This window comes from Schistocerca americana, chromosome 4, assembly GCF_021461395.2.
Source record: "Schistocerca americana isolate TAMUIC-IGC-003095 chromosome 4, iqSchAmer2.1, whole genome shotgun sequence".
Lineage (NCBI taxonomy): Eukaryota > Metazoa > Arthropoda > Insecta > Orthoptera > Acrididae > Schistocerca > Schistocerca americana.
The window spans coordinates 57722601-57745714 of record NC_060122.1 but is presented as its reverse complement, the minus strand read 5'-3'; positions in this window follow the sequence as shown (position 1 = coordinate 57745714).

The window sequence follows — 23114 nt, the reverse complement described above, 5'->3', positions numbered from 1 at the left end:
ATTGCATCAAAATTTAATACAAAAGGCACAATGCCGACTTAAGTACAAGAGGACTGACACTCTAACTTCCTATGATTTGAACCTCTCCTATAATCCAGTTTTAGATTCCAATGCTTCACTTCAGGTTTACTGTATCCCTTGGACCTTCTTATTGACGATGAAACACAGAAATTGCATCCGAATTTAATAGAAAAAGCACAATGCCGACTTAAGTACAAGAGGACTGTCACTCTAACTTTCTATGATGTGAACCTCTCCTGTGAGTCCAGTTTTAGATTCCGATGCTTCACTTTGGGTTTACTGTATCCCTTGGACCTTCTTATTGACGATGAAACACAGAAATTGCTTCCGAATTTAATACAAAAGGCACAATGCCGACTTAAGTACAAGTGAACTGACTCTCTAACATTCTATGATTTGAACCTCTCCTGTGAGTCCAGTTTTAGATTCCGATGCTTCACTTCAGGTTTACAGTATCCCTTGGAACTTCTTATTGACGATGAAACACAGAAATAGCATGCGAATTTAATACAAAATGCACAATGCCGACTTAAGTACAAGAGGACTGACACTCTAACTTTCTATGATTTGAACCTCTCCTGTGAGTCCAGTTTTAGATTCCGATGCTTCACTTTGGGTTTACTGTATCCCTTGGACCTTCTTATTGACGATGAAACACAGAAATTGCTTCCGAATTTAGTACAAAAGGCACAATGCCGACTTAAGTACAAGTGAACTGACTCTCTAACATTCTATGATTTGAACCTCTCCTGTGAGTCCAGTTTTAGATTCCGATGCTTCACTTCAGGTTTACAGTATCCCTTGGAACTTCTTATTGACGATGAAACACAGAAATAGCATGCGAATTTAATACAAAATGCACAATGCCGACTGAAGTACAAGAGGACTGACACTCTAACTTTCTATGATTTGAACAACTATTGTGAGTCCACTTTTAGACACTGATGCTACACTTTAGGTTTACTGTATACCTTGGACATTCTTATTGACGATGAAGCACAGAAATTGCATCCGAATTGAATACAAAAGGCACAATGCCGACTTAAGTACAAGAGGTCTGACACTCTAACTTCCTATGATTTGAACCTCTTCAGTGAGTCCAGTTTTAGATTCCGATGCTTCACTCCAGGTTTACTATATCCCTTGGACCTTCTTATTGACGATGAAACACAGAAATTGCATCCGAATTTAATACAAAAGGCACAATGCCGACTTAAGTACAATAGAGCTGACACTCTACCTTTCTATGATTTGAACCTCTCCTGTGAGTCCAGTTTTAGATTCCGATGCATCACTTCAGGTTTACCATATCCCTAGGACCTTCTTACTGACAACGAAACACAGAAATTGCATCAAAATTTAATACAAAAGGCACAATGCCGACTTAAGTACAAGTGGACTGTCACTCTAACTTTCTATGATTTGAACCTCTCCTGTGAGTCCAGATTTAGTTTCGGATGCTTCATATCAGGTTTACTATATCCCTTGGACCTTCTTATTGACGATGAAATACAGAAATTGCATCCGAATTTAATACAAAAGGCACAATGCCGACCTACGTAAAAGAGGACTGACACTCTAACTTTCAATGATTTGAACCTCTCGTGTGAGTCCTGTTTTAGATTCCGATGCTTCACCTTGGGTTTACTGTATCCCTTGGACCTTCTTATTGACAATGAAACACAGAAATTGCATCCGAATTTAATACAAAAGGCACAATGCCGACTTAAGTACAAGTTGAATGACTCTCTAACTTTCTATGATTTGAACCACTCCTGTGAGTCCAGTTTTAGATTCCGATGCTTCACTTCAGGTTTACATTATCCCTTGGACATACTTCTTGGCGATGAAACACAAAAATTGCATCCGAATTTAATACAGAAGGCACAATGCCGACTTAGGTACAAGAGGACTGACACTCTAACTTTCTATGATTTGAACCTCTCCTGTGAGTCCAGTTTTAGATTCCGATGCTTCAATTCAGGTTTACTGTATACCTTGGACCTTCTTATTGTCGATGAACCACAGAAATTGCATCTTCATTTAATACAAAAGGCACAATGCCGACTTAAGTACAAGAGGAATGACTCTCTAACTTTCAATGATTTGAACCTCTCCTGTGAGTCCAGTTTCAGATTCCGATGCTTCACTTTCTTTTTACTGTATCCTTTGGACCTTCTTATTGACGATGAAGCACAGAAATTGCATCGGAATTGAATTCAAACGGCACAATGCCGACTTAAGTACAAGAGGACTGACACTCTAACTTTCTATGATTTGAACTTCTCCTGTGAGTCTAGTTTTAGTTTCGGATGCTTCACATCAGGTTTACTGTACCCCTTGGACCTTCTTATTGACGATGAAACACAGAAATTGCATCCAAATTTAATACAAAAGGCACAATGCCGACTTAAGTAAAAGGGGACTGACACTCTAACTTTCAATGATTTGAACCTCTCCTGTGAGTCCTGTTTTAGATTCCGATGCTTCACTTCAGGTTTACTGTATCCCTTGGACCTTCTTATTGACGATGAAACACAGAAATTGCATCCTCATTTAATACAAAAGGCAAAATGCCGACATAAGTACAAGAGGACTGACACTCTAACTTTCAATTATTTGAACCTTTCCTGTGAGTCCAGTTTTAGATTCCGATGCTTCACTTCAGGTTTACTGTATTCCTTAGACCTTCTTATTGACGATGAAGCATAGAAATTGCATCGGAATTGAATTCAAAAGGCACAATGCCGACTTAAGTACAAGAGGACTGACACTCTACCATTCTATGATTTGAACCTCTCCTGTGAGATCAGTTTTAAATTCCGATGCTTCACTTCAGGTTTTCTGTATCCCTTGGACCTTCTTATTGACGATGAAACACAGAAATTGCATCCGAATTTAATACAAAAGGCACAATGCCGACTTAAGTACAAGAGGACTGTCACTCTAACTTTCTATATTTTGAACCTCTCCTGTGAGTCCAGTTTTAGATTCCGATGCTTACTTCAGGTTTACTGCATCCCTTGGACCTTCTTATTGACGATGAAACACAGAAATTGCATCAGATTTTAATACAAAAGGCACAATGCCGACTTAAGTAAAAGAGGACTGACACTCTAACTTTCAATGATTTGAACCTCTCCTGTAAGTCCTTCTTTAGATTCCGATGCTTCACTTCAGGTTTACTGTTTCCCTTGGAACTTCTTATTGACGATGAAACACAGAAATTGCATCCTCATTTAATACAAAAGGCAAAATGCCGACATAGGTACAAGAGGACTGACACTCTAACTTTCAATGATTTGAACCTTTCCTGTGAGCCCAGTTTTAGATTCTGATGCTTCACTTTGGGTTTACTGTATCCCTTGGACCTTCTTATTGACGATGGAACACAGAAACTGCATCCGAATTTAATACAAAAGGCACAATGTTGACTTAATTACAAGAGGACTGACACTCTAACTTTCTATGATTTGAACCTCTCCTGTGAGTCCAGTTTTAGCTTCTGATGCTTCACTTCAGGTTAACTGTATCCTTTGGACCTTCTTATTGACGATGAAACACAGAAATTGCATCCGAATTTAATACAAAAGGCACAATGCCGACTTATGTACAAGAGGACTGACACTCTAACTTCCTATGATTTGAACCTCATCTGTGAGTGTAGCTTCAGATTCCGATGCTTCACTTCAGGATTACTGTATCCCTTGGACCTTCTTATTGACGATGAAACACAGAAATTGCATCCGAATTTAATACAAAAGGCACAATGCCGACTTAAGTACAAGAGGACTGACACTCTAACTTTCTATGATTTGAACCTCTCCTATGAGTCCAGTTTTAGATTCCGATGCTTCACTTCAGGTTTACTGTATACCTTAGACCTTGTTATTGACGATGGAACCCAGAATATGCATCGGAATTGAATTCAAAAGGCACAATGCCGACTTAAGTACAAGAGGTCTGTCACTCTAACTTTCTATGATTTGAACCTCTCCTGCGAGTCTAGTTTTGGATTCTGATGCTTCACATCAGGTTTACTGTATCCCTTGGACCTTCTTATTGACGATGAAAAGCAGAAATTGCATCCGATTTTGATACAAAAGGCTTAATGCCAACTTAAGTACAAGAGGTCTGTCACTCTAACTTTCTATGATTTGAACCTCTCCTGTGAGTCCAGTTTTAGATTCTGATGCTTCAGTTTGGGTTTACTGTATCCCTTGGACCTTCTTATTGACGATGAAACACAGAAACTGCATCCGAATTTAATACAAAAGGCACAATGCTGACTTAATTACAAGAGGACTGACACTCTAACTTTCTATGATTTGAACCTCTCCTGTGAGTCCAGTTTTAGCTTCTGATGCTTCACTTCAGGTTAACTGTATCCTTTGGACCTTCTTATTGACGATGAAAAACAGAAATTGCATCCGATTTTGATACAAAAGGCTTAATGCCAACTTAAGTACAAGAGGTCTGTCACTCTAACTTTCTATGATTTGAACCTCTCCTGTGAGTCTAGTTTTAGATTCCGATGCTTCACTTCAGGTTTACTGTATCCCTTGGACCTTCTTATTGACGATGAAACACAAAAATTGCATCCGATTTTTATACAAAAGGCACAATGCCGACTTAAGTACAAGATGACTGACCCTCTAACTTTCTATGATTTGAACCTCTCCTGTGAGTACGGTTTTAGATTCCGATGCTTCACCTCAGGTTTACTGTATTCCTTATACCTTGTTATTGACGATGAAGCACAAAAATTGCATCCGAATTTAATACAAAAGGCACAATGCCGACTTAAGTACAAGTGGACTGACTCTCTAACTTTCTATGATTTCTACCTCTCCTGTGAGTCCAGTTTTAGATTCTGATGCTTCACTTCAGGTTTACTGTATACTTTGGACCTTCTTATTGACGATGAAACACAGAAATTGCATCCGAATTTAATACAAAAGGCACAATGCCGACTTAAGTACAAGAGGACTGACACTCTAACTTTCTATGATTTGAACCTCTCCTGTGAGTCCAGTTTTAGATTCTGATGCTTCACTTCAGGTTTACTGTATCCTTTGGACCTTCTTATTGACGAAGAAACACAGAAATTGCATCCGAATTTAATACAAAAGGCACAATTCCGACTTAAGTACAAGAGGACTGACACTCTAACTTTCTATGATTTGAACCTCTCCTGCGATTCCAGTTTTAGATTCCGATGCTTCACTTCAGGTTTACTGTATCCCATGGACCTTCTTATTGACGATGAAACACAGAAATAGCATCCGAATTTAATACAAAATGCACAATGCCGACTTAAGTACAAGAGGACTGACACTCTAACTTCGTATGATTTGAACCCCTCCTGTGAGTCCAGTTTTAGATTCCGATGCTTCACTTCATGTTTACTGTATACCTTGGACCTTCTTGTTGACAATGAAGCACAGAAACTGCAAAAGAATTTAATACAAAAGGCACAATGACGACTTAAGTACAAGAGGACTGACACTCTAACTTCCCATGATTTGAACCTCTACTGTGAGTCCAGTTTTAGATTCCGATGCTTCACTTCACGTTTACTGTATCCCTTGGACCTTCTTATTGACGATGAAACACAGAGATTGCATCCGAATTTAATAGAAAAACACAATGCCGACTTAAGTACAAGAGGACTGACACTCTAACATTCTATGATTTGAACCACTCCTGTGAGTCCTATTTTAGATTCCAATGCTTCACCTCAGGTTTACTGTATCCCTTGGACCTTATTATTGACAATCAAGCACAGAAATTTCATCCGAATTTAATGAAAAAGGCACAATGCCGACTTAAGTACAAGAGGACTGACACACTAACTTTCTATGATATGAACCTCTCCTGTGAGTCCAGTAATAGATTCCGATGCTTCACTTCAGGTTTACTGTATCCCTTTGACCTCCTAATTGACGATGAAACACAGAAATTGCATCCGAATTTAATACAAAAGGCAAAATGCCGACTTAAGAACAAAAGGACTGACACTCTAACATTGTATGATTTGAACCTCTCCTGTAAGTCCACTTTTAGATTCCGATGCTTCACTTTAGGTTTACTGTATCCCTTGGACATTATTATTGACGATGAAACACAGATATTGTATCCGAATTTAATACAAAAGGCACAATACCGACTTAAGTACAGAAGGACTGACACTCTACCTTTCTATGATTTGAACCTCTCCTGTGATTCCTGTTTTAGGTTCCGATGCATCACTTCAGGTTTACTATATCCCAAGGACCTTCTTATTGAAAACGAAACACAGAAATTGCATCCGAATTTAATACAAAAGGCATAATGCCGACTTAAGTACAAGAGGACTGACACTCTAACTTCCTATGATTTGAACCTCTCCTGTGAGTCCTGTTTTAGATTCCGATGAATCACTTCAGGTTAACTGTATACCTTGGACCTTGTTATTGACGATGAAGCACAGATATTGCAACCGAATTTAATACAAAATTCACAATGCCGACTTAAGTACAAGAGGACTGACACTCTAACTTTCTATGATTTGAACCCCTCCTGTGAGTCCAGTTTTAGATTCCGATGCTTCACTTTGGGTTAACTGTATCCCTTGGACCTTCTTATTGACGATGAAACACAGAAATTGCATCCGAATTTAATTCAAAAGGCACAATGCTGACTTAAGTACAAGAGGACTGACACTCTAACTTTCTATGATTTGAACCTCTCCTGTGGGTCCAGTTTTAGCTTCTGATGCTTCACTTCAGGTTTACTGTCTCCTTTGGACCTTCTTATTGACAATGAAACACAGAAATTTCATCCGAATTTAATAGAAAAGGCACAATGCCGACTTAAGTACAAGAGGACTGACACACTAACTTCCTATGATTTGAACCTCTTCTGTGAGTCCTGTTTTAGATTCCGATGCTTCACTTCAGGATTACTGTATCCCTTGGACCTTCTTATTGACGATGAAACACAGAAATTGCATCCGAATTTAATACAAAAGGCACAATGCCGACTTAAGTAAGAGTGGACTGACACTCTAACTTTCAATGATTTGAACCTCTCCTGTTAGTCCTTTTTTTAGATTCCGATGCTTCACTTCAGGTTTACTGTATCCCTTGGACCTTCTTATTGACGATGAAACACAGAAATTGCATCCGATTTTGATACAAAATGCTTAATGCCGACTTAAGTACAAGAGGTCTGTCACTCTAACTTTCTATGATTTGAACCTCTCCTGTGAATACGGTTTTAGATTCCGATACTTCACCTCAGGTTTACTGTATCCCTTGGACCTTCTTATTGACGATGAAACACAGCAATTGCATCCTCATTTAATACAAAAGGCAAAATGCCGACATAAGTACAAGAGGACTGACATTCTAACTTTCAATGATTTGAAAATCTCCTGTGAGTGCAGTTTTAGATTCCGATGCTTCACTTCAGGTTTACTGTAAACCTTAGAACTTCTGATTGACGATGAAGCACAGAAATTGCATCGGAATTGAATTCAAAAGGCACAATGCCGACTTCAGTACAAGAGGTCTGTCACTCTAACTTTCTATGATTTGAACCTCTCCTGTGAGTCTAGTTTTAGATTCCGATGCTTCACTTCAGGTTTACTGTATCCCTTGGACCTTCTTATTGACGATGAAACACAGAAATTGCATCCGATTTTGATACAAAATGCTTAATGCCGACTTAAGTACAAGAGGTCTGTCACTCTAACTTTCTATGATTTGAACCTCTCCTGTGAATACGGCTTTAGATTCCGATACTTCACCTCAGGTTTACTGTATACCTTGGACCTTGTTATTGACGATGAAGCACAAAAATTGCAATCGAATTTAATACAAAAGGCACAATGCCAACTTAAGTACAAGTGGACTGACTTTCTGACTTTCTATGATTTGAACCTCTCCTGTGAGTCCAGTTTTAGATTCTGATGCTTCACTTCAGGTTTACTGTATCCTTTGGACCTTCTTATTGACGATGAAGCACAGAAATTGCATCCGAATTTAATACAAAAGGCACAATGCCGACTTAAGTACAAGAGGACTCATACTCTAACTTTCTATGATTTGAACCTCTCTTGCGATTCCAGTTTTAGATTCCGATGCTTCACTTCAGGTTTACTGTATCCCATGGACCTTCTTATTGACGATGAAACACAGAAATAGCACCCGAATTTAATACAAAATGCACAATGCCGACTTAAGTACAAGAAGACTGTTACTCTAACTTTCTATGATTTGAACCCCTCCAGTGAGTCCAGTTTTAGATTCCGATGCTTCACTTCATGTTTACTGTATACCTTGGACATTCTTATTGACGATGAAGCACAGAAACTGCATCCGAATTTAATACAAAAGGCACAATGCCGACTTAAGTACAAGAGGACTGACACTCTAACTTCCTGTGATTTGAACCTCTTCTGTGAGTCCAGTTTTAGATTCCGATGCTTCACTTCAGGTTTACTGTATCGCTTGGACCTTCTTATTGACGATGAAACACAGAGATTGCATCCGAATTTAATAGAAAAACACAATGCCGACTTAAGTACAAGAGGAATGACACTCTAACATTCTATGATTTGAACCACTCCTGTGAGTCCTATTTTAGATTCCAATGCTTCACTCCAGGTTTACTGTATCCTTTGGACCTTCTTATTGAAAATGAAACACAGAAATTGCATCCGAATTTAATGAAAAATGCACAATGCCGATTTAAGTACTAGAGGACTGACACTCTAACTTTCTATGATTTGAACCCCACCTGTGAGTCCAGTTTTAGATTCCGATGCTTCACTTCAGGTTTACTGTATCCCTTGGACCTTCTTACTGATGATGAAACACAAATTGCATCCGAATTTAAAACGAAAGGCACAATGCCGACTTAAGTACATCACGACTGACACACTAACTTTCTATGATATGAACCTCTCCTGGGAGTCCAGTTTTAGATTCCGATGCTTCACATCAGGTTTACTGTATCCCTTGGACCTTCTTATTGACGATGAAGCACAGAAATTGCATTGGAATAGAATTCAAAATGCACAATGCCGACTTAAGTACAAGAGGACAGACACTCTAACATTCTATGATTTGAACCACTCCTGTGAGTCCTATTTTAGATTCCAATGCTTCACCTCAGGTTTACTGTATCCCTTGGACCTTATTATTGACAATCAAGCACAGAAATTTCATCCGAATTTAATGAAAAAGGCACAATGCCGACTTAAGTACAAGAGGACTGACACACTAACTTTCTATGATATGAACCTCTCCTGTGAGTCCAGTAATAGATTCCGATGCTTCACTTCAGGTTTACTGTATCCCTTTGACCTCCTAATTGACGATGAAACACAGAAATTGCATCCGAATTTAATACAAAAGGCAAAATGCCGACTTAAGAACAAAAGGACTGACACTCTAACATTGTATGATTTGAACCTCTCCTGTAAGTCCACTTTTAGATTCCGATGCTTCACTTTAGGTTTACTGTATCCCTTGGACATTATTATTGACGATGAAACACAGATATTGTATCCGAATTTAATACAAAAGGCACAATACCGACTTAAGTACAGAAGGACTGACACTCTACCTTTCTATGATTTGAACCTCTCCTGTGATTCCTGTTTTAGGTTCCGATGCATCACTTCAGGTTTACTATATCCCAAGGACCTTCTTATTGAAAACGAAACACAGAAATTGCATCCGAATTTAATACAAAAGGCATAATGCCGACTTAAGTACAAGAGGACTGACACTCTAACTTCCTATGATTTGAACCTCTCCTGTGAGTCCTGTTTTAGATTCCGATGAATCACTTCAGGTTAACTGTATACCTTGGACCTTGTTATTGACGATGAAGCACAGATATTGCAACCGAATTTAATACAAAATTCACAATGCCGACTTAAGTACAAGAGGACTGACACTCTAACTTTCTATGATTTGAACCCCTCCTGTGAGTCCAGTTTTAGATTCCGATGCTTCACTTTGGGTTAACTGTATCCCTTGGACCTTCTTATTGACGATGAAACACAGAAATTGCATCCGAATTTAATTCAAAAGGCACAATGCTGACTTAAGTACAAGAGGACTGACACTCTAACTTTCTATGATTTGAACCTCTCCTGTGGGTCCAGTTTTAGCTTCTGATGCTTCACTTCAGGTTTACTGTCTCCTTTGGACCTTCTTATTGACAATGAAACACAGAAATTTCATCCGAATTTAATAGAAAAGGCACAATGCCGACTTAAGTACAAGAGGACTGACACACTAACTTCCTATGATTTGAACCTCTTCTGTGAGTCCTGTTTTAGATTCCGATGCTTCACTTCAGGATTACTGTATCCCTTGGACCTTCTTATTGACGATGAAACACAGAAATTGCATCCGAATTTAATACAAAAGGCACAATGCCGACTTAAGTAAGAGTGGACTGACACTCTAACTTTCAATGATTTGAACCTCTCCTGTTAGTCCTTTTTTTAGATTCCGATGCTTCACTTCAGGTTTACTGTATCCCTTGGACCTTCTTATTGACGATGAAACACAGAAATTGCATCCGATTTTGATACAAAATGCTTAATGCCGACTTAAGTACAAGAGGTCTGTCACTCTAACTTTCTATGATTTGAACCTCTCCTGTGAATACGGTTTTAGATTCCGATACTTCACCTCAGGTTTACTGTATCCCTTGGACCTTCTTATTGACGATGAAACACAGCAATTGCATCCTCATTTAATACAAAAGGCAAAATGCCGACATAAGTACAAGAGGACTGACATTCTAACTTTCAATGATTTGAAAATCTCCTGTGAGTGCAGTTTTAGATTCCGATGCTTCACTTCAGGTTTACTGTAAACCTTAGAACTTCTGATTGACGATGAAGCACAGAAATTGCATCGGAATTGAATTCAAAAGGCACAATGCCGACTTCAGTACAAGAGGTCTGTCACTCTAACTTTCTATGATTTGAACCTCTCCTGTGAGTCTAGTTTTAGATTCCGATGCTTCACTTCAGGTTTACTGTATCCCTTGGACCTTCTTATTGACGATGAAACACAGAAATTGCATCCGATTTTGATACAAAATGCTTAATGCCGACTTAAGTACAAGAGGTCTGTCACTCTAACTTTCTATGATTTGAACCTCTCCTGTGAATACGGCTTTAGATTCCGATACTTCACCTCAGGTTTACTGTATACCTTGGACCTTGTTATTGACGATGAAGCACAAAAATTGCAATCGAATTTAATACAAAAGGCACAATGCCAACTTAAGTACAAGTGGACTGACTTTCTGACTTTCTATGATTTGAACCTCTCCTGTGAGTCCAGTTTTAGATTCTGATGCTTCACTTCAGGTTTACTGTATCCTTTGGACCTTCTTATTGACGATGAAGCACAGAAATTGCATCCGAATTTAATACAAAAGGCACAATGCCGACTTAAGTACAAGAGGACTCATACTCTAACTTTCTATGATTTGAACCTCTCTTGCGATTCCAGTTTTAGATTCCGATGCTTCACTTCAGGTTTACTGTATCCCATGGACCTTCTTATTGACGATGAAACACAGAAATAGCACCCGAATTTAATACAAAATGCACAATGCCGACTTAAGTACAAGAAGACTGTTACTCTAACTTTCTATGATTTGAACCCCTCCAGTGAGTCCAGTTTTAGATTCCGATGCTTCACTTCATGTTTACTGTATACCTTGGACATTCTTATTGACGATGAAGCACAGAAACTGCATCCGAATTTAATACAAAAGGCACAATGCCGACTTAAGTACAAGAGGACTGACACTCTAACTTCCTGTGATTTGAACCTCTTCTGTGAGTCCAGTTTTAGATTCCGATGCTTCACTTCAGGTTTACTGTATCGCTTGGACCTTCTTATTGACGATGAAACACAGAGATTGCATCCGAATTTAATAGAAAAACACAATGCCGACTTAAGTACAAGAGGAATGACACTCTAACATTCTATGATTTGAACCACTCCTGTGAGTCCTATTTTAGATTCCAATGCTTCACTCCAGGTTTACTGTATCCTTTGGACCTTCTTATTGAAAATGAAACACAGAAATTGCATCCGAATTTAATGAAAAATGCACAATGCCGATTTAAGTACTAGAGGACTGACACTCTAACTTTCTATGATTTGAACCCCACCTGTGAGTCCAGTTTTAGATTCCGATGCTTCACTTCAGGTTTACTGTATCCCTTGGACCTTCTTACTGATGATGAAACACAAATTGCATCCGAATTTAAAACGAAAGGCACAATGCCGACTTAAGTACATCACGACTGACACACTAACTTTCTATGATATGAACCTCTCCTGGGAGTCCAGTTTTAGATTCCGATGCTTCACATCAGGTTTACTGTATCCCTTGGACCTTCTTATTGACGATGAAGCACAGAAATTGCATTGGAATAGAATTCAAAATGCACAATGCCGACTTAAGTACAAGAGGACAGACACTCTAACTTTCTATGATTTGAACCTCTCCTGTGAGTCCAGTTTTAGCTTCTGATGCTTCACTTCAGGTTTACTGTATCCTTTGGACCTTCTTATTGACAATGAAACACAGAAATTTCATCCGAATTTAATAGAAAAGGCACAATGCCGACTTAAGTACAAGAGGACTGACACACTAACTTTCTATGATTTGAACCCCACCTGTGAGTCCAGTTTTAGATTCCGATGCTTCACTTCAGGTTTACTGTATCCCTTGGACCTTCTTACTGATGATGAAACACACAAATTGCATCCGAATTTAATACGAAAGGCACAATACCGACTTAAGTACATCAGGACTGACACACTAACTTTCTATGATATGAACCTCTCCTGGGAGTCCAGTTTTAGATTCCGATGCTTCACATCAGGTTTACTGTATCCCTTGGACCTTCTTATTGACGATGAAGCACAGAAATTGCATTGGAATAGAATTCAAAACGCACAATGCCGACTTAAGTACAAGAGGACAGACACTCTAACTTTCTATGATTTGAACCTCTCCTGTGAGTCCAGTTTTAGCTTCTGATGCTTCACTTCGGGTTTACTGTATCCTTTGGACCTTCTTATTGACAATGAAACACAGAAATTTCATCCGAATTTAATAGAAAAGGCACAATGCCGACTTAAGTACAAGAGGACTGACACTCTAACTTCCTATGATTTGAACCTCTTCTGTGAGTCCCGTTTTAGATTCCGATGCTTCACTTCAGGATTACTGTATCCCTTGGACCTTCTTATTGACGATGAAACACAGAAATTGCATCCGAATTTAATACAAAAGGCACAATGCCGACTTAAGAAGAAAAGGACTGACACTCTAACATTGTATGATTTGAACCTCTCCTGTAAGTCCACTTTTAGATTACGATGCTTCACTTTAGGTTTACTGTGTCCCTTGGACATTATTATTGACGATGAAACACAGAAATTGCATCCGAATTTAATACAAAAGGCACAATGCCGACTCAAGTGCAGAAGGACTGACACTCTTCCGTTCTATGATTTGGACCTCTCCTGTGGGTCCTGTTTTAGATTCCGATGCATCACCTCAGGTTTACTATATCCCTAGGACCTTCTTATTGACAACGAAACACAGATATTGCATCCGAATTAAATACAAAAGGCACAATGCCAACTTAAGTACAAGAGGACTGTCACTCTAACTTTCTACGATTTGAACCTCTCCTGTGAGTCCAGTTTTAGATTCCGATGCTTCACTTCAGGTTTACTGTATCACGTGGACCTTCTTACTGACGATGAAACACAGAAATTGCATCCGAATTTAATACAAAAGCCACAATGCCGACTTAAGTACAAGAGGACTGACACTCTAACTTTCTATGATTTGAACCTCTCCTGTGAATCCAGTTTTAGATTCCGATGCTTCACTTCAGGTTTACTGTATCCCTTGGACCTTCTTATTGACGATGAAACACAGAAATTGCATCCGAATTTAATACAAAAGGCACAATGCCGACTGAAGTACAAGAGGACTGTCACTCTAACTTTCTATGATTTGAACCCCTCCAGTGAGTCCAGTTTTAGATTCCGATGCTTCACTTCATGTTTACTGTATACCTTGGACATTCTTATCGACGATGAAGCACAGAAACTGCATCCGAATTTAATACAAAAGGCACAATGCCGACTTAAGTACAAGAGGACTGACACTCTAACTTCCTGTGATTTGAACCTCTTCTGTGAGTCCAGTTTTAGATTCCGATGCTTCACTTCACGTTTACTGTATCGCTTGGACCTTCTTATTGACGATGAAACACAGAGATTGCATCCGAATTTAATAGAAAAAAACAATGCCGACTTAAGTACAAGAGGACTGACACTCTAACATTCTATGATTTGAAACACTCCTGTGAGTCCTATTATAGATTCCAATGCTTCACTCCAGGTTTACTGTATCCTTTGGACCTTCTTATGGAAAATGAAACACAGAAATTGCATCCGAATTTAATGAAAAATGCACAATGCCGACTTAAGTACAAGAGGACTGACACTCTAACTTTCTATGATTTGAACCCCACCTGTGAGTCCAGTTTTAGATTCCGATGCTTCACTTCATATTTACTGTATCCCTTGGACCTTCTTACTGATGATGAAACACACAAATTGCATCCGAATTTAATACGAAAGGCACAATGCCGACTTAAGTACATCAGGACTGACACACTAACTTTCTATGATATGAACCTCTCCTGGGAGTCCAGTTTTAGATTCCGATGCTTCACATCAGGTTTACTGTATCCCTTGGACCTTCTTATTGACGATGAAGCACAGAAATTGCATTGGAATAGAATTCAAAAGGCACAATGCCGACTTAAGTACAAGAGGACAGACATTCTAAGTTTCTATGATTTGAACCTCTCCTGTGAGTCCAGTTTTATATTCCGATGCTTCACTTCAGGTTTACTGTATCCCTTGGACCTTCTTATTGACGATGAAACACAGAAATTGCATCCGAATTTAATACAAAAGGCACAATGACGACTTAAGAACAAAAGGACTGACACTCTAACATTGTATGATGTGAACCTCTCCTGTAAGTCCACTTTTAGATTACGATGCTTCACTTTAGGTTTACTGTGTCCCTTGGACATTATTATTGACGATGAAACACAGAAATTGTATCCGAATTTAATACAAAAGGCACAATGCCGACTCAAGTGCAGAAGGACTGACACTCTACCGTTCTATGATTTGGACCTCTCCTGTGGGTACTGTTTTAGATTCCGATGCATCACCTCAGGTTTACTATATCCCTAGGACCTTCTTATTGACAACAAAACACAGATATTGCATCCGAATTAAATACAAAAGGCACAATGCCGACTTAAGTACAAGAGGACTGTCACTCTAACTTTCTACGATTTGAACCTCTCCTGTGAGTCCAGTTTTAGATTCCGATGCTCCACTTCAGGTTTACTGTATCACGTGGACCTTCTTATTGACGATGAAACACAGAAATTGCATCCGAATTTAATACAAAAGCCACAATGCCGACTTAAGTACAAGAGGACTGACACTCTAACTTTCTATGATTTGAACCTCTCCTGTGAATCCAGTTTTAGATTCCGATGCTTCACTTCAGGTTTACTGTTTCCCTTGGACCTTCTTATTGACGATGAAACACTGAAATTGCATCCGAATTTAATACAAAAGGCACAATGCCGACTGAAGTACAAGAGGACTGTCACTCTACCTTTCTATGATTTGAACCTCTCCTGTGAGTCCAGTTTTAGATTCCGATGCTTCACTTTGGGTTCACTGTATCCCTTGGACCTTCTTATTGACGATGAAACACAGAAATTGCATCTGAATTTAATACAAGAGTCACAATGCCGACTTAAGTACAAGAGGTCTGTCACTCTAACTTTCTATGATTTGAACCTCTCCTGTGAGTCTAGTTTTAGATTCCGATGCTTCACTTCAGGTTCACTGTATCCCTTGGACCTTCTTATTGACGATGAAACACAGAAATTGCATCCGACTTTAATACAAAAGGCACAATGCCGACTTAAGTACAAGATGACTGACCCTCTAACTTTCTATGATTTTAACCTCTCCTGTGAGTAAGGTTTTAGATTCCGATGCTTCACCTCAGGTTTACTGTATACCTTGGACCTTGTTATTGACGATGAAGCACAAAAATTGCATCCGAATGTAATACAAAATGCACAATGCCGACTTAAGTAAAAGTGGACTGACTCTCTAACTTTCTATAATTTGAACCTCTCCTGTGAGTCCAGTTTTAGATTCTGATGCTTCACTTTTGGTTCACTGTATCCTTTGGACCATCTTATTGACGATGAAACACAGAAATTGCATCCGAATTTGATACAAAAGGCACAATGCCGACTTAAGTACAAGAGGACTGACACTCTAACTTTCTATGATTTGAACCTCTCCTGCGATTCCAGTTTTAGATTCCGATGCTTCACTTCAGGTTTACTGTATCCCATGGACCTTTTTATTGACGATGAAACACAGAAATAGCATCCGAATTTAAAGCAAAATGCACAATGACGACTTAAGTACAAGAGGACTGACACTCTAACTTTCTATGATTTGAACCCCTCCTGTGAGTCCAGTTTTAGATTCCGATGCTTCACTTCATGTTTACTGTTTACCTTGGACCTTCTTATTGACGATGAAGCACAGAAACTGCATCCGAATTTAATACAAAAGGCACAATGCCGACTTAAGTACAAGAGGACTGACACTCTAACTTCCTATGATTTGAACCTCTTCTGTGAGTCCAGTTTTAGATTCCGATGCTTCACTTCACGTATACTGTATCCCTTGGACCTTCTTATTGACGATGAAACACAGAGATTGCATCCGAATTTAATAGAAAAACACAATGCCGATTTAAGTACAAGAGGACTGACACTCTAACTTTCTATGATTTGAACCTCTCCTGTGAGTCCAGTTTTAGATTCCGATGCTTCACTTCAGGTTTATTGTATCCCTTGGATCCCTCTTATTGACGATGAAACACAGAAATTATATCCGAATTTAATACAAAAGGCAAAATGCCGACTTAAGAACAAAAGGACTGACACTCTAACATTGTATGATTTGAACCTCTCCTGTAAGTCCGCTTTTAGATTCCGATGCTTCACTTTATTTTTACTGTATCCCTTGGACATTATTATTGACGATGAAACACAGAAATTACATCCGAATTTAATACAAAAGGCACAATGCCGTCTTAAGTACAGAAGGACTGACACTCTACATTTCTATTATTTGGTCCTCTCCTGTGAGTCCTGTTTTAGATTCCGATGCATCACCTCAGGTTTACTGTATCCCTAGGAACTTCTTATTGACAACGAAACGCAGATATTGCATCCGAATTTAATACAAAAGGCACAATGCCGACTTAAGTACAAGAGGACTGTGAGTCTAACTTTCTACGATTTGAACCTCTCCTGTGAGTCAAGTTTTAGATTCCGATGCTTCACTTCAGGTTTACTGTATCACGTGGACCTTCTTATTGACGATGAAACACAGACAATGCATCCGAATTTAATACAAAAGGCACAATGCCGACTTAAGTACAAGAGGACTGACACTCTAACTTTCTATGATTTAAACCTCTCCTGTGAGTCCAGTTTTAGAATCCGTTGCTTCACATTGGGTTTACTGTATCCCTTGGACCTTCTTATTGACGATGAAACACAGAAATTGCATCCGAATTTAATACAAAAGTCACAATGCCAACTTAAGTACAAGAGGACGGACTCTCTAACTTTCTATGATTTGAACCTCTTCTGTGAGTCCAGTTTCAGATTCCGATGCTTCACTCCAGGTTTACTGTATCCCTTGGACCTTCTTATTGACGATGAAACGCAGAAATTTCGTCCGAATTTAATGAAAAAGGCACAATGCCGACTTAAGTACAAGAGGACTGAAACTCTAACTGCCTATGATTTGAACCTCTCCTGTGAGTCATGTTTTGGATTCCGATGCATCACTTCAGGTTGACTGTATCCCTTGGACCATCTTATTGACGATGAAACACAGATATTGCATCCAAATTTAATACAAAAGGCACAATGGCGACCTAAGTACAAGAGGACTGACACTCTAACTTTCTATGATTTGAACCTCTCCTGTGAGTCCAGTTTTAGATTACGATGCTTCACTTCAGGTTTACAGTATCCCTTGGACCTTCTTATTGATGATGATACACACAACTCGCATCCGAATTTAATACGAAAGGCACAATGCCGACTTAAGTACAAGAGGACTGACACACTAACTTTCTATGATATGAACTTCTCCTGGGAGACCAGTTTTAGATTCAGATGCTTCACTTCAGGTTTACTGTATACCTTAGACCTTCTTATTGACGATGAAGCACAGAAATTGCATTTTAATTGAATTCAAAAGGCACTATGCCGACTTAAGTACAAGAGGACTGACACTCTAACTTTCTATGATTTGAACCTCTCCTGTGAGTCCAGTTTTAGATTCCGATGCTTCACTTCAAGGTCACTATATACCTTGGACCATCTTATTGACGATGAAACACAGAAATTGCATCCGAATTTAATACAAAAGGCACAATGCCGACTTATGTACAAGAGGACTGTCACTCTAACTGTCTATGACTTGAACCTCTCCTGTGAGTCCAGTTTTAGATTCCGACGGTTCAATTCGTGTTTACTGTATCCCTTGGACCCTCTTATTGACGATGAAACACAGACATTGCATCCGAATTTAATACAAAAGGCACAATGCCGACATAAGTACAAGAGGACTGACACTCTAACTTTCTTTGATTTGAACCTCTTCTGTGAGTCCAGTTTTAGATTCCGATGCTTCACTTCAGGTTTACTGTATCCCTTGGACCTTCTTCTTGGCGAAGAAACACAGAAATCGCATCGAAATTAAGTACAAAATGCACAATGTAGACTTAAGTACAAGAAGACTGACTCTTCTAACAGACTATGTTTTGGACCTCTGCTGTGAGACCGGTTTTGGATTCCGATTCTTTACTTCAGGTTTACAGTATCCCATGGACCTTCTTATTCACGTTGAAACACAGAAATTGCATCGGAATTAAATACAAATGGACAATGCCGACTTATGTGCAGGAGCACTGACGGTTTGTACTGTCTATGTTTTGAACCTATCCTGTGATACCAGTTTTAGATATCGATGTTCACTTCAGGTTTACTGTATTCCTTGAACCTTCTTATTGATGATGAAACACAGAAATTGGATCGGAATTAAATACAAAAGGCACAATGCTGACTTAGGTACAAGAAGGCTGACTTTTCTTACTGTCTATGCTTTTAACCTTTCCTGTGAGACCAGTTTTAGATTCCGATGCTTCACTTCAGGTTTTCTGTATCACTTGGACCTTCTTATTGACGATGGAACACAGAAATTGCATCGGAGTGAAATACAAACGGCACAATGCCGACTTCAGTACAAGTAGACTTACTCTTCTTACTGTCTATGGTTTGCACCTTTCCTGTGAGACCAGTTTCAGATACCGATGCTTCACTTCAGGTTTACTGTATCCCTTGGACCTTCTTATTGATGATGAAACACAGTAATAGCATCGCAATTAAATACGAAAGGCACAATGCCGACTTAAGTACAAGAGGACTGACTCTTGTTACATTCTATCATTTGAGCCTTTACTGTGAGACCAGTTTTAGATATTGGTTCTTCACTTCAGGTTTACTGTATTCTTTGGACCTTCTTATTGAAGATGAAACACAGAAATTGAATCGGAAATAAAATAAAAAGGCACAATGCTGACGTAAGTACAAGAGGTTAGACTCTTCTTACACTCTATGATTCGAGATTTTCCCGTGAGACCAGTTATAGATTCAAATGCTTCACTTCAGGTTTACTGTATCGCTTGGACCATATTATTGACGATGAAACACAGATATTGCATCGGAATTAAATACAAATGCCACAATGCGACTTAAGTACAAGAAGACTGACTCTTCTAACTGTCTATGTTTTGAACCTTTCCTGTGAGACAAGTTTTCCAATCAAATGCTTCACTTCAGGATTACTGTATCGCTTGGACCATATTATTGACGATGAAACACAGAAATTGCATCGGAATTAAATACAAAAGGCACAATGCCAACTGAAGTACCAGAGTACTGACTCTTCTTACGTTCTATGATTTGTGCCTTAACAGTGAGACCAGCTTTAGATATCGATGCTTCTCATCAGGTTTTCTGTATCCCTTTGACCATCATATTGATGATGAAACACAGAAACTGCATCGGAAATAAAAACAAAAGGCACAATGCCGACTTAAGTACAAGAGGTTAGACTCTTCTTACATTCTATGATTCGAGATTTTCCTGTGCGAACAGTTATAGATTCAAATGCTTCACTTCAGGATTACTGTATCGCTTGGACCATATTATTGACGATGAAACACAGAAATTGCATCGGAATTAAATACAAAAGCCACAATGCGACTTAAGTACAAGAAGACTGACTCTTCTAACTGTCTATGTTTTGAACCTTTCCTGTGAGACAAGTTTTCCATTCAAATGCTTCACTTCAGGATTACTGTATCGCTTGGACCATATTATTGACGATGAAACACAGAAATTGCATCAGAAATAAATACAAAAGGCACAATGCCGACGTAAGTACAAGAGGACTGACTCTTCTTACATTCTATGATGTGAGATTTTCCTGTTAGACCAGTTTAAGATATCGATGCTTCACTTCACGTTTACTGTATTCCTTGGACCTTCTTATCGATGATGAAACACAGAAAATGCATCGGAATTAAATACAAGAACGCACAATACCGACTTAAGTACAAGTAGACTGACTCTTCTTACTGTCTATGCCTTAAACCTTTCCTGTGAGACCAGTTTTAGATTCCGATGCTTCACTTCAAGTTAACTGTATCCCATGGACACTCTTATTGACGATGAAACACAGAAATTGCATCGGAATCATTTACAAAGGGCACAATGCCAACTTAAGTAGAAGAAGACTGACTCTTCTTACTGTCTATGTTGTGAACCTTTCCTGAGAGACCGGTTTTAGATTCCGATGGTTCACTTCATGTTTACTGTATCCCTTGCACCTTCTTGTTGACGATGAAACACAGAAATTGCATCGAAATTAAATACAAAATGCACAATGTAAACTTAAGTACAAGAAGACTGACTCTTCTTACTGTCTATGATTTGAACCTTTCCTGTGTGACCAGTTTTAGATTCCCATACTGTACTTCAGGTTAACTGTATCCCTTGGACCTTCTTATTGACGATGAAACACAGAATTTGCTCGGAATTAAATACAAGAGGCACAATGCCGACTTAAGTACAAGAAGACTGACTCTTCTTACTGTCTATGCTTTCATCCTTTCCTGTGAGATCAGTTTTACATTCCGATGCTTTACTTCAGGTTTTCTGTATCACTTGGACCTTCTTATTCATGATGAAACACAGAAATTGGATCGGAATTAAATACAAAAGGCACAATGCTGACTTAAGTACAAGAAGGCTGACATTTCTTACTGTCTATGCTTTTAACCTCTCCTGTGAGACCAGTTTTAGATTCCGATGCTTCACTTCAGGTTTTCTGTATCACTTGGACCTTCTTATTGACGATGAAACACAGAAATTGCATCGGAGTGAAATACAAACGGCACAATGCCGACTTCAGTACAGGTAGACTTAGTCTTCTTACTGTCTATGTTTTGCACCTTTCCTGTGAGACCAGTTTCAGATATCGATGCTTCACTTCAGGTTTACTGTATCCCTTGGACCATATTATTGACGATGAAACACAGAAATTGCATGGGAAATAAACACAAAAAAAGCACAATGCCGACTTAAGTACAAGAGGACTGACTCTTCTAACTGTCTATGTCTTGAACCTTTCCTGTGAGACAAGTTTTCGATTCCGATGCCTCACGTTTGGTTTACTGTATCCCTTGGACCATCTTATTGACGATGAAACACAGAAACTGCATCGGAATTAAACACAAAAGGCACAATGCCAACTTAAGTACAAGAGTACTGACTATTCTTACGTTCTATGATTTGTGCCTTAACTGTAAGTCCAGCTTTAGATATCGATGCTTCTCATCAGGTTTTCTGTATCCCTTGCACCTTCTTATTGATGATTAAACACAGAAACTGCATCGGAATTAAATACAAAAGGCAGAATGCTGACTTATGCACAAGAAGAGTGACTCTTCTTACTGTCTGTGTTTTGAACCTTTCCTGGGAGAACAGTTTCAGATTCCGATGCTCTACTTCAGGTTTACTGTATCCCTTGGACCTTTCTATTGACGATGAAACACAGAAATTGCATCGGAATGAAATACGAAAGGCACAATGCAGACTTAAGTACAAGAGGACTGACTCTTCTTACATTCTATTATTTGAGCCTTTCCTGTGAGACCAGTTTTAGATATCGGTTATTCACTTCAGGTTTACTTTATTCTTTGAACCTTCTTATTGACGATGAAACACAGAATTTGCATCGGAAATAAATACAAAAGGCACAATGCCGACTTAAGTACAAGAGGACTGACACTCCATCTTTCTATGATTTAAACCTCTCCTGTGACCCCAGTTTTAGATTCCGATGCTTCACTTCGGGTTTACTGTATACCTTGCACCTTCTTATTGACGATGAAACACAGAAATTGCATCCGAATTTAATACAAATGGCACAATGCCGACTTAAGTACAAGAGGACTGACACTCTAACTTTCTATGATTTGAACCTCTTCTGTGAGTCCAGTTTTAGATTCCGATGCTTCACCTCAGGTTTACTGTATACCTTGGACCGTCTTATTGACGATGAAACAAAGAAGCTGCATCCCAATTTAATACAAAAGGCACAATGTCGACTTAAGTACAAGAGGACTGACACTCTAACTTTCGATGATTTGAACCTCTCTTGTGAGTCCTGTTTTAGATTCCGATGCTTCACTTCAGGTTGACTGTATCCCCTGGACCTTCTTATTGACGATGAAACACAGAAATTGCATCCGAATTTAAT